The sequence below is a fragment of the Cicer arietinum genome, chromosome 2, assembly GCF_000331145.2.
Source record: "Cicer arietinum cultivar CDC Frontier isolate Library 1 chromosome 2, Cicar.CDCFrontier_v2.0, whole genome shotgun sequence".
NCBI lineage: Eukaryota > Viridiplantae > Streptophyta > Magnoliopsida > Fabales > Fabaceae > Cicer > Cicer arietinum.
Genome location: NC_021161.2, coordinates 8719246 through 8733641, shown reverse-complemented (window position 1 = coordinate 8733641; position 14396 = coordinate 8719246). Strand labels below are relative to the sequence as shown.

The following is a 14396-nucleotide window of genomic DNA, read 5'->3' as shown; positions in this document are numbered from 1 at the left end:
ATAGAATTTTCTTTTTATTATTATTATTATTATTATTATTATTTTTATTATTATAATAATTATTAAAAGATATATAATATTATTAACTTAATTATTTTTATTATTTATAATAATATTTTGTATTTTTTAATGTTATAATTATTTTTAAAATATTTAATAATAATAAATATAATATATCTAATATAATATACCCATTATTATTATTATTAAATATAATAAATATAATAATATATACCCAATATTCAACAACAACAAAAAACCATACGAAGTAGGAGGTCGCATCCCTAGGATGCGACCATATAGTGAAGTAGAAAAAATTTTCTTTCAGGAAATCGCATCCTCAGGTTGCGACTTGCAACTGGGGTTAAAAAGTAGGGCATTCTGGTATTTTGTTTTGGAAGTAGGACATATTGGTATTTAAAATAAAAAAGTGGGATAATCATATAAAAAAACCCACATTTCTATCCCTGTGAGGTAAGTCATTATTATATAAAACTCCGTAATTTTTGTATTATTTTTTATTATTAATTTTTACTCTGTTGCTTTATTTTACTTCTCGTTGGATGTTGGGTGTTATATAATTCTATTAATTGCACATAATTCTTTCTGCAACTTAGTGAATTTTTTGCAGTCTAGTGTATGCCATTACCATGTTTGCTTTTGTTAAAATAATATTGGGATTTGCAACAAGAGTTAATCAACAAAATAGAAAAACAAGCCATTGCAAATAAAAAACGAAAACAGAGAACGTTCTGGACAGAACAAAAAATCCGAAAAATCAAAAAACCAGAACGTTCTTGGTTCTTCTTTCTGCAGTTTTGTAAACCAGTTTTCTTAATCAATGCAAACGAAAATTAAAGAAGGATAAGGGAAGAATAACACTAAGAATTTACGTATTCGATCTCAATTGATGAGACCTACGTCACAAACAAACAAGCAAGATTAACCCACTATTGTTAATTGAACTTTACAAGATTAACACCTTCTCAATATTGATCTCCTAGTATCTATCACTGTTTATGAATCAGCAATACTAGTCCTTCTTTCAATCTTTCTTTTCTCCCTTTAATCTTCTCTCTCTAAATTTCTATGATTCATGAATTGCATATGTCTTTCTTAGTTTCCAGCTCCTGCTATTACAACAACATCATCAATACATTTACAACTATAGTATTTAAAGACATTTACTTAACTAACTATAACCACCTTCTTGTAACTAATTTGGCCAAAGGTAGTTATAACAACTCTTAAGCATAAATCTCTTAAGCATAACTAACTTTTTATGATTTGAGGCACACATTCATATAGTGCATTGTAATTTGCATTTTGATTTGTTGCCCATGTAAGCAATAATTGGTTATTGCAAATTGCGGTGTTGAACACGAATCTGTTTTTCATACATTACTACATAACAGTGTTCTATTGAGTCGGTGTTTGCAATTACTTTACTAGTTCATGTAATTTTGAATGTTGTGTTGGATTGGTTTCATTTGTGCCTAGTATAATTCTTGAGGGCTTCCTGGTGTGCTTGTAGTTTACAACAAAATCATTGAATATATCAACTAGTTTTTGCATGTCACAATAGGGTATTCGTTGCAAGTTATGCAATTGACCTTGTCTTTTCGGTGTACACTATAACTCCTCTTTACAAATATTCTCTGATTTTTTTTATAAGAGACATGAATCGGATACATCAACTTTTATTAATTAAATTTTAATTCAACTATTTCTTATTAGAAAAAACGGAGGGAGGAGGGAGTATCTGTTTATATATCAACAACAAAGAAAACATAAAAAAATACAGATGATACTATGCAAACATTTCTTAATTTATTGATATTAGGAGATGCATTTTATTATTCAATTCTCACATACAAGTCCATAATGAGTACATTGATGACAATGCGAAGGAACTTAGATAACAATTTATTATCTTACATTTCCATTTACTTAGGAGTAGCAGCAACCAAATTTTGAAGAAAACCTTTAGCAAACACCAAAAGGTTATCAGTTTCTGGTAGAATTCCCTTCACAGCAGGATGAGCAGCAAAAGCTTCAGTCCATTTTGCCAATGCAGGAGTCTTAGTTTCATCAAGCACATTAATTCCCATAATTATCTCTGTGACCTTAAACCAACTCAAATAGCACCCAAAAGCAATGTCAATAAATCCAATCTTATCTCCTCCAAAAAACTCTTTTCCTTCATTGGAATTGTTAAGCACTTCTTCCATCCTCACAAGCACTTCTTCCATTTGCTTCTTTGACTCATCATCTTGTGCAGTTAAACCACTTCGCATGGAATTATACCACTACTCTCCCAATTGAAACCAAAAACATTGAGAAACAAGATTTAGTAGGAAATAGGGGTCAGCCATACAAAATTACTTTTTCTAGAAGTTTTTATTTTCATGATTGGTTTCACGGTAAAATTGACAACATTACGGTAAACTATCATAATTTTACAACAAATACATAGTAAATAACATAAACAGTTAAGTTTTTCAAAATAACAGTGATTCAACACCTAATTAGATAGGACTATAAATACATAACTTTTTGCTAATTTTACGAAGAAATACATTTTAACTCTTATAATTGTAATATGTGTGTATATAAATGATAGATAGTCCGATTGATATACTCTATTATCATTTTCGATTTTATATTTATTCTAATTTATCGTCACGAAACAAATTTATGAGATGAAATGTGTCACTATTTATAAACTATTATTTAACTCAATCAGCGTATAAACTTGGAAAAGACTTTTTTTATAAATTATACATATTGTCATATCTCTAGCGAACATAGTGTTTGTTTGAGTTTGACTTTTCCTTTCCAATAACTATTTCAGGTAAAAGTTTTGTAATGATTTTTCTCATAAAAATAAAATGCTCAAAACCAAGAGAAATAAATATAAAATTTAAAAAAGGTAAGTAAAAATAGATAAGGAATATTGAAATACCTTGTCATCGATGTATGCAACCCAAAATCGAGCATTGGCTCGATCATAAGAATTTGAAGGAAGGATAGAGGGAGTACCATTATTTTTCCAAACTTCATCAATATATTCAACTATGATTCCAGATTCACAAATAGGTTTTTCTCCATGAATTAAAACTGGGATTTTCTTGTAAACGGGGTTGGATTGAAGAAGCAAGTCACTTTTGGGATTTAAGGTTTCTTCAATATTGTTCTCATAATCCAAACCTTTGATGTTAAGAGCAATTTGTACTCTTGCTACAAATGGACTGAACCAAGCACCTAAAAAGCTTCAAGTCATTTTTTGCCATTGCTAAGGAAAGAGAAGTTCTAGTTCTATCCTATGAAGCACACTAGTTTATTTAATAATTAATAATATGAATGAAAAAAAAAAAAAAAAGTTGCATTGTTGAAAACAAAATTGAGAGAGATAATAGATTTGTGGTATGCTTTATAACAAAAATAAAATATAAAAATTGTACGCAAAAATTAGCGTCTACAAATAAATGCATATTTAAGTAGCACAGCTAACACACGTCACTAACACAATGAGTCACTCATAAATTCAAGGCGACACCTGTCTCTTTTGCAGATGTTTAAGAAACTGATTTTTGTAGTATTTTTATTTTTTGTTATAAATTTTTTTAAATAATGAAATTTTTAAAAGAGATTAAAATTAAAAACTATTTTGACAAACTTTTTATAAAAATTATTTTTAAAAGATATATTTTTTTGAAAAAAAAATATAATTTTTATCGTGTTAAAATATTTAATAAAGAATATATATCAAAATTACTTTTTTAATTGATAACAAATGAGTCTAAATCAGTTTCTACTATTTTTAAATAAGTTATTATAACAATTATTTTTTAAAATATAAAGTTAAAATCACTTTTTAAATTTTTTAAACAACTAGCTCTTTGTGAGCAAATCTAATGCATTCTCGTCTAATTTTAAATTTCTGATTATTTGCATTATTTGAATTGCACACTTTAAGAAAATAATTAATTGTTATTTTTAATTATAAAATATGTTTCAATTATATAAATTTTTTTATTAATTGCAGTTAATAGAAAAATTTAATTAATTAAGATACAATAAATAAATAAATATTAGGGCAATATCGATATAGTAAAATAACAAATAATTTTAAAAAAAAACATTTAAAATGAGACGCACAAAGTAATATATATCAAAAAGGAAGCATTAGACTCTAAAATTGCGCGTCAAAAACGTACTTTTTACCAACAACAAAAAAGGGGAGCATGAATTAATATTCTTTTTCAAATGATAAACTTTTTTAAAACACTAATATCAACTATGGACAAACTAATACTTCCTTCTTTCCAGAATGTCTTTGTTTAAAAATTGTCTAATTATTATTTTGTCAATTATATCCTCTAATTATGTTTGAAAATATGATAGATATAACACGATATACTAATAATCTAAAATATAATATATGATGATACATTAATATATGGATAATCAAGTCTATACGATGACAACATAGTTTGTCCAACATCTAACTTAATATATAAGTTTCAATGAAACAAAACATAAACTCGACAATGTCATATCTAATACAACATCCACTAAGCTTCTACATAATTATTCTAAATTGATTTTTCCTTTTCCTACCTTATTAACTCAAAACAACAACAATAGAAAGAATGAGACTTCTAGCAGAACTAACATAGGTTGACTCCTTATACCTAAATGCATAATTTTTAATAATTTAATTCTATAATATGCGAATTATAAAAAAAATTACATAACTCTATTAACTTATTCACCTCAACAGTGACTACGTTACATTCTTGGACTTATGCAAACTAGAATAAATTAATAAGGATACATAATTATTTTTATATTGTAACTGAAGGTTGCATAGTTCATTCCTCATATGTGTGTAAGTTTGAGAAAGTCTAGTCCACTATAACCAATTGCCTAATGAAGATAACTGAGTCTCAATCGTCCTAGTTACAATGCGAGTTAAATCCATAACAAAATTTTGCTCACTACTATGAAATAATAGTTTATTACAAAATTATTAAGCATTATACGTCTTTTTTCTTAATTTAACATTATACACTCTATAATGTTTTATATAATTCCTTTGAAATTCTTATACATAAAGACTAAGGTAGTTAAGCTATCTGAAACACCCCTTAGAACTTAGCCTAAGGCATCTGAAACACCCTATAGAGTTCTATGACAGCAGTTGTGTTTATAAAATCACTACAAATTATAAAATTGATATAAAATTATGAGACTTCACCATACTAAAGTACTAGGAGTAAGCTTTTCAATGCAATTGATTTCACTTAAAACCATTTCATATAAAACGTGTTATACCCATTTTAACTCAGCTATGTGATAATAATTTTGTGTAGAATTTACCTCAACTTTGACAAATCAATTAAAATATCAAAAACGACGTCCGATTTGAGTAAACTAACTCACGTTAGAAAGCTTATTATGTCTCACATATTAATATAGTTTCCATTTTTCAAGTTAAGTTCTCAATTAGTACAGTTTGTCAAAACAATACACAAAGATTCCAAAAATTAGACAACAACTTTAGTCTAATTCGAGACACATTTTTCTCTATCAATTCTCAATTAAATTTAGTGAAATCAGTATCTATTTCAAAGTAAATTTAGTTTAATTTTCAATGGTACAAAAATAAACTCCAAACGATTTTTATAGAAAAAGGTGCAAACTAAATACCAAAGGTATTGCATATTGGATTTGAGGGACGACAACTACATATTTATTGAATACCTTATATGCAAGTCATCACACTATCAGTTGATTCTCAAGTACATGCATGTTTTAACCAATAAATCACAATGTAATATCTAGTCAATATAACTATCAATTTTACATCTAATACAAGTTCTAACATTGATTTCTAGCATGAAGGTTTCCCAATTAAATACCCATAAAAATACTCAAATTTGCATGCAAAGTTTGGTTTCTTCTAATCATCAATTTTTAACCACAATCTATTTTAATCGCTATCTTAACATGCAATTAAAGATGGGGGAGAGAACTCGCCTAAGTTTGAAGCTGAATGAGAGAGCAAGAAGAGAATTATTGAGTATTGCTTCTAATCTTTTAGGCTTCTTGTAGCTTTAGCTCCCTTCTTTGGCCATTTTTCTTTTATGGGTTTGGGGAGGTTTGATGCAAAAAAGAAAGATTAAGTGAATGAGAGAAAATGGAAGTTTTTCTTTCTTCCTTCTCTGATTGACTACGGAGAAGAGAAGAAAATTGGTTTCTTTTGATAAATTTGATTGACCCAACCTTTATATTGCGGGCCTTATGAGTTGATTTGACTAGAATACCCATTTACTAATAATTTCATTTCGTTATTATCATCTAAATTATTATTTACTATTAATACATAATTACTATACATTACATAATAATACTAATAGTCACTTAGATTTTTAGGGCTATTACAATAGGTCGAATTAGGTTTGCAAAATCTAAGTCTGGTATGATTAAAATAATTAAGGTTTAAGTATCACATGTTCACTGTCATCAATTTATTTTAAGATCTAAATATACTTTTTTTTTTTAAAAAATGGTATGACATATTAACTAATCTTTAGATAAATTAAGAGACTACTAGAAATGAGATTAAGTTATAATTTGATAGTTGATGTTACATTGTAGATAATCTTAACATTATATCATATCCGAAATAAAACACATACAAGTATTTGTAAGTATTTATTTATTTATTTATTTATTTATTTTATTTATATTAATTTATTTATGTTTTTTTGTTTGTTCTTAATATCATGATATATATATATATATTTAAAAATCCTTTAAACGATAGATTGAAATATCATGATCATGTAAATAAAAAAATTAAATGATAAAAAAAACATTAAATGTTACAAAAAAATTCAAATTAACATGATTGAATAGATGTGTCAGTAACGTTTGAACACATGGTTGTAGAGTGGGGATGCAACCTCTTGAAAATATTTTGTGATCCATGTGAATTGGTTTCTTGGCTTCTTATTATTCACCCTTTGTTCAAATACCCTATAAAAACACATTACAATCACTTTCATTCTTCACAACATCACAACTATTTTCCTTGCAAAGTTTCTATATCAACCATTTCTCTCTCAAAGATTATATTTTTCTCATGGAATAGTCTATGAATTTATTTATATTATTGTACTTATTTAATTTTATTTATTTCAATGTCTTACTTTTTTATATATTATTTATTTTAGAACTCTTAAAAGGATAAATTGATATAAAACACAAATGATGTTATATTGTCATATTTGCAACAAGTATGATTTGGTTAAGTGATCAAACTCGTAAACGGTATATAGATTAAACGTTGGTCTGATTAATGTTTTGGTTGAGAGATCTAGTCCACAAATTCATATGTTTCATATTTCAACATGTGAGTGCACAATAACTTTAGATGAAGTGTATTACTTTTAAGATTAAAAGCTTTTAGTTTACCTGTTACTAATTCAAATTACGTGAATATTAATAATTTTTGTCAAATATCATTAGGAATTATCCATCTGAGCATACTTTAAAAAAGCATTGGCATAACAGACCCAAAAGAAGCAGGGTATTCTCTATTTCTTTTTATAAAAAAAAAAAATTAAAAAAAAAAAAGAAACTCTTGATTTGGATCAGATGTAGGCTAAACCATGAGCTTATGTGATGAATCAATATGATTTATTTCCACCTCTAACTCTAGTTATCCTAAGTCAATATGTTCAATGGGGACTTCTCCACTTCTATTTCTTATTGCGTATCTTTAAACACTGCTCTTGTGTGGAATAAATTGGTTTCTTTGAATTGAAGATGTCAATGTTTGTATGGAGGCTTTTTCTGAACGCTTAGCTATTATGGACAACCATGTAAGCATGTGTATCTTTCTTACAAATTCTTTCTTTGGAGGGAAATTCATTTTTGGTTGGGTTTTTTGGTGTGTTTAACATTAAAGTGGAAGTTCATGCTCTTCAATTTTATGGGTTAAGTCTTAAATGGAGTAAGGTGGGGACTAGATTTGGTGCTATCTGGATGACATGTGTTTGGTCAATTAGAAAGATGCGAAACTTTATTATTTTTAATCAAAGTGAGTTTAGTCTTCCACTTTTGCTTGAAAAAGTTAAATTAGCTTCTTTGTCTTGGATTAAGGCAAAAGAGGTTAGTTTTGCATGTCATTTTCATTCTTTGTGTTTTCAACTTTGGGGTGCATGAATTATTGTTAATTGCTGAAAATGTGGTTTGAGTCGTATACTTTGAAGTTTTCGTTGTGTTTTATGGTTTTCGTTGGTGGTGGTTGTCTATGTTATCTAATTATTTGTGACTTTGATTATGTGTACTTTCAATTCTAAGTACATCTTGTACTTTGAATTTTATTAATAATATTTTTTTAGCAATTTAATAAAAAAACTTCTATTATTAGTTATGGTGATAGTAAACACAATCATAGTTGATAAGGGTAATTTAATAAAATTATTATTTTTTTAATATATATGAAATGAATAAATAAATAATTTCTTGAAGAATAAAGAGAGTATTACTAACAATTTTTTTTATTCTTGTGGTTTAGTCAATATTCCTTATGACCTTATTTATAAACAAAATTTGGTAAAAAAAAATTACGTATTTAATCCAATTTTTTTTACTAAACATATCAATATTTTGTTACTAATTTTTGTTTATAAAATAATCCCAGACGGAGTAAATTTTTATAATCCTTTTGTCCTTAATTATAAGTATCTATTAAAAATATGTGTCTTTAGATATAATATCTTTAAAATTACTTGATATATTTATTATTTTTTCTTAAAAATAAATCTAATTCATACGAGTAATTTGTCTTGAAATATGAAGATGAAGATGAAGAAATTGATTAAAATTTCTCGACTTAAGTTATGATTGATGAAAATGTTGATGAACAAAACGAAGAAACTAACCATTTTAATTTATAAATTTAATTTTTAAGCAAAAATGTACATGTGTTCATTTAAGGTTAACTCCATTCACATTTAAGTTATTTAAATTATTTTTTCTTAATATTAAGTAATGGTTTAATTTGTCACATCGGCACTATTGTGACAAGTCACTATCTTAATAGTCGTATTACATTTTTTTAACAGGAAAAAAAATACAATGTACACCTTTAAAATTTAAAATTTAGCATTACAAATGGAACATAATATATAAGACTACATCAAAAAGAAAAAAATTTAAAAGATTTAAGCTAGATTTGATATAAACTTGAAGGATCAACAATGTATTTTAAAACTTAATTTTTTTTTAATAAAAGTAAAATATGTACCATACAATATGTGGTAAGATGGAAATATTATTTTCTTATTCTTTATGTCATTTTGAAATAGGGATGACAACATAATCCGTACATGCGAGTATCTACCCGAACCCGCTTGATTTGAGCAGCAAAAATCCGCTTTGATTGAGTGCAGGTGCGGATTTTCTCTGAAATTAAAATTCGGGGCAGGCGTGGGCTGATGGGAAACCCGAACCTGCCCCACAAGTAATATTATAGTAATTTTTAAATTTTCTATACATCTACATATTTAATATACTTAATATTTTTTTAAAATATTAAAAATTATAATTTTATCTCTATAATTTTTTTTAATTTTATTATTGTTTAATAATTGTTATTCTATTATATTAATTATAATAGATATGATTTTTAAATTTATAATTTTATATATGTGAATGGGTGCCGGTGTGGGCGGAAAAACCCAAACTCGTTGTGGATGGAGGTGAGAGCTTAAATTTCACACTTATTATGAAACGGGGCGGGTACAAGTTTTTCCTAATTAGTTAGGTGCGAAATAGAGGAAATAAAATCGACCTCCGCCCCCATTATCATGTCTATTTTAAAAAGGGACGAAAGAAATTTAAGTAGGACGGGACTTCAAATTTCACAAAATTTAATTAAATTATAAGGTGTGACATTTAGATCAAGTTTCAAATTCAATTTTGTCAACTCTAAATTCTAAGCAAGCGTCTTCCTCCCATTTACCAACTCTTAATTAATCTGTCACTTAATATAATATACTGATGATTTGATAAATAAGAGAGATAATAAAATATTAAATGAATATACAAAAGTAGGAGGTATATAAATATTATTACTTTAAAATAAACAAGTCGTCTTCTATTCATAATTATAATATCATTTGAGAAAAAGATTATCTCTTATATTGACTTTAAAAGAGATAAAATTAATTTTAGAGAAGTAACTTTGATTTAATATATTTAAGTATTATCAAATATAATTAATTTTATTTTTAGAATTGATTTTAATATTCTTTTATGGAAGATTTGATTTTAACACAAAATTATAATTATAGATACTTATTATAATTTACTTTATATATATATATATACCAAATTAATATTTTACGCTAGTAGATTGATAAGTTGGTCTTTCACAAATCAGTTAATTAAAAAAATATATATTTTATTAGTGATATATAACTTAAATATCTCTTAAATAAAATTTTCAATAAAATTTAATACACTAATTAAAAACAAAAAGAAAAAAAACTTTCATAAATTATTATTTTTTACATTCAACAAATTTTGATCGAAAAAGGTGTAACATAATATTTTTTAAATCTTTTGTTTTTTAAAAAAAACATAACTAATTAAAAATATCAAACAATGAAACTTAAACGAAAGATCCAATTTGTGTTAACTACATAAATATTATTTGGTATTTCGGCGGTAAATTTAGATGGCTATAAAGAAAACATAAAAAAATACATATAATCCTATGCAAACATTTCTTAATTTATTTAATTGATATTTGAAAATGCTTTTTGTCATTCAATTCTCGCATACAATTACTTAATGAGTAGATTGTTGAGAATGCAAAGAAACTTTAGTTATTTTAAAGAGTCTCATTTCAAAATAAAACGAACACAAATTTAAAAAAAATAAAAATATAAAATGTTTTTACATTTATTTCAAAACTAATCTTTGCACAAAATCTTTGGCAAACTCCAAAAGTTTATCAGTTTCTGGTAGAATTCCCTTCACAACAGGATCATTAACAAAATTTTCAGTCCATTTCACCAAACTAGGAGTTTTAGCTTCATCAAGCACATTAATTCCCATAATTTTCTCTGTGACCCTAAACCAACTCAAATAGCACCCAAAAAGCAATGTCAATAAATCCAATCTTATCTCCTCCGAAAAAATATTTTCCTTCACTCAAATTGTTAAGCACTTCTTCCATTTCTTCAAAAGATGTCTTCTTTCACTCATCATCTTGAGCAATTAAACCATTTTGCATGGAACTAAACCACTACAATTGAAACCAAGAACATTGAGAGAAAAAAAAAGATTTAGTATAGGAAGTAGAGGAAATGAATATCTCATGTTAAAATTTGATCAACCTCTTAATCTATACAAAATTGACTTAAATTCTGAGAATAAAAATTAGATGAGTTATACAGTGTATCATCTTTATATGTGGTTCTGTAGATCAATACTTCAAATTTATTGAAAATTCTAACGACGAGTGACGATACTTTTCATAAGTAATAGATTACAACTTTCATCATCTTTATTAATAAGGTGGTGATCCGATTAATTGATAATTTATTCAATACGAGATACATATTTATTTTCTTTATGTTAATTGAATCAGTGTCATTTAATTCATTATTATTTTAGTAATAGAAATAAAGATAACAATTAATGTCTACTTAAGAGACAACATATATAGTCGCTAAAATTTTAAACATTTTTTATGATACATGGTGGACCATAATTCATATTAAAAGTTTTCATAAAAATTAATTGTTAATTATATTTTTAGTTCTTATAAAATCATAAATCTAAAGAGTGATTCCTATTCGTGTAAAAACCTCTATCGCATATAGGGTATATATAATATCCTAGTTAAAAATATTGTTTAATTTTAGTTTTAATCTTCATGTTTAGACAAAAATTAGACAAAAAAAATTTCTCACTTTTAAAATTATATTATATGATAGATGATATGATATGTGTAACACATTAATGAACATTTTAAACAAAAATTAATCAAAACAAAATAAAAAATATGTACTATGATCTATAGATTGTTTGAATAATAAGTCATTAAATTGAAAATATCATCATATAACTTGCCATATCATTATTATCATTAATTTGTTAAAATATTTATATCATTTTTCACATGATCAAATTTAACAAGTGGATAAAATATCAAAGTTTAAAAAAATTGAAAATTAAAATTACAAATTTTGAAATGGAGGACCAAAATTATAATTATATAATATTAAAGGATCAAAATTACAATAAGTCTAAATATAACATAATTGCATCACTCCGTGGGAAAAGATGAAAATATATAGAATCTGCCGTATGAATCCAAAAGAGTTCAATTTAAATATATCTTAATCATTTTTATTGTTTTTTCAATTATTTTCATTGGATTAAAAATTTGTGTGTATACATTATTTATATAAAATTTTAAATAAATATAAAATTATTTAATATGTTATTGAAGTTCATAAATATTAACGATATTAATAAAATTGCATAATATATATATTTTTATATATATCAAATAATTTTAAATTTGTGTAAAAATTTATATATATACATGATTTATATAATATAAACTTTTGATTTACAAAAAAAAAGTTATAAAATAAAATAAAATTAAAAGAAATAGAAATAGAAATAATTGACAAATATTAAAATATGTTTGGATTAGAGAACTCAAACTTCTATTTATTTATTCAATAACCATTTAAGATAAAATTTTATATTTATTATTTTCATAATAAATACTCAAGATTAAGATAAATAAGTATAAAAATTTGTTAAATAATAGCATAAATAAATAAATAAAATATCTAATTCAACTAATAAATATTATTAAATTGAATATGATATTCTAAATTCGAATATAACATGCAAGTTTTCTTTATCATATATATAAAAAATAAAAAATAAAAAATAAAAAATAAAAAAATAAAATAGGTAAGGAATAGAAATTAATACCTTGTCATCAATGTAGGCAACCCAAAATCGAGCATTGGCTCGATCATAAGAATTTGAAGGAAGGATAGAGGGAGTACCATTATTATTCCAAATCTTCATCAATATATTCAACTATGATTCCAGATTCACAAATAGGTTTATCTCCATGAATTAAAACTGGGATTTTCTTGTAAACGGGGTTGGATTGAAGAAGCAAGTCACTTTTGGGATTTAAGGTTTCTTCAATATTGTTCTCATAATCCAAACCTTTGATGTTAAGAGCAATTTGTACTCTTGCTACAAATGGACTGAACCAAGCACCTAAAAAGCTTCAAGTCATTAGTTGCCATTGGTAAGAAAAAAAGAAAATGATATATAGAGGTTTCTTCAATGTTCTAGGCTATGAATTATGATGTACATGTTAATGAGGCGTTTATGTATATATGGAAAGAGAATAAACCAGCACAATACTTATGGATCTATCGTAGTATAAAATATTATATTTATGAATGTAGTTTATTTTTTAATATTTATGTCATGTCATTTGTTGAAAGGATGTGGATCAAGTAGTTAAATAGGGCGGCAGACAAATAAATCCAAAAGACAAAAAATTAAAAAAGTTAAAGACATTTCCTATCTATATTTTTTAGGTTAAATTACATTCGTAGTCCCTTAACTTAATTTCAGGTAATGTTTTAGTCTTTTGTCTTTTTTTTTTTCGACTTAGTCCTTTATTTTAATTTTAAATGACAATTTGATATTTTATGTTTTAAAATTTCAACAACGTTATCCTTTTTTAAACAAAAATTCAAAAAAAAAATTCAATCAAAACTCATAAAATTAATTATATTCTTCAATATAATACAAATTTCATCAAATCCGTAACGCAAATCTTCAAATAAACTCATATTTTCATACTTTATTTGATATTATTAGGAATAAAGAACTAAATCGAGAAAAAAAAAAAAGATAAAGGACTAAAATGTTACCTGAAATTAAGTTAAGGGACCACGAATGTAATTTAGCCTATTTTTTAATATTATTTTTTATTAGTTGAATTTTATTTATGATCTATTAAATTATATGGAGTTCACATGAATACGGTGAATTATATAAATTTAAACTAATAAAAAATTTATTTTAAGAAGTGTGTTATTAATATCTTTTTGTTCAATTTTATATATTTTTAAATTTAATATAAATAAAAGTAATATTTAAAAAGTTAATGTATTTAATATAATTAAAAGTATAACATTGAAAGACTTATATGGGTTTTTGTATTTCTTTTCTTACAATAAATGAAAAGGTGGAATCCACGTACTTTTGTTTTGTCTATAAAAGGAATAAAAACTACACTACGCCAAAAATGACAT

The 14396-nt window shown here is 25.2% G+C and overlaps 2 pseudogenes; both read right to left on the bottom strand.

Moving 5' to 3' along the window:
* Positions 1–1808: 1808 nt before the first annotated feature.
* LOC101488245 (glutathione S-transferase U17-like) lies at positions 1809–3393 on the bottom strand (annotated as a pseudogene).
* A 7414-nt stretch (positions 3394–10807) lies between these two features.
* Positions 10808–13457, bottom strand: LOC101515492 (glutathione S-transferase U17-like; annotated as a pseudogene).
* Positions 13458–14396: the final 939 nt, after the last annotated feature.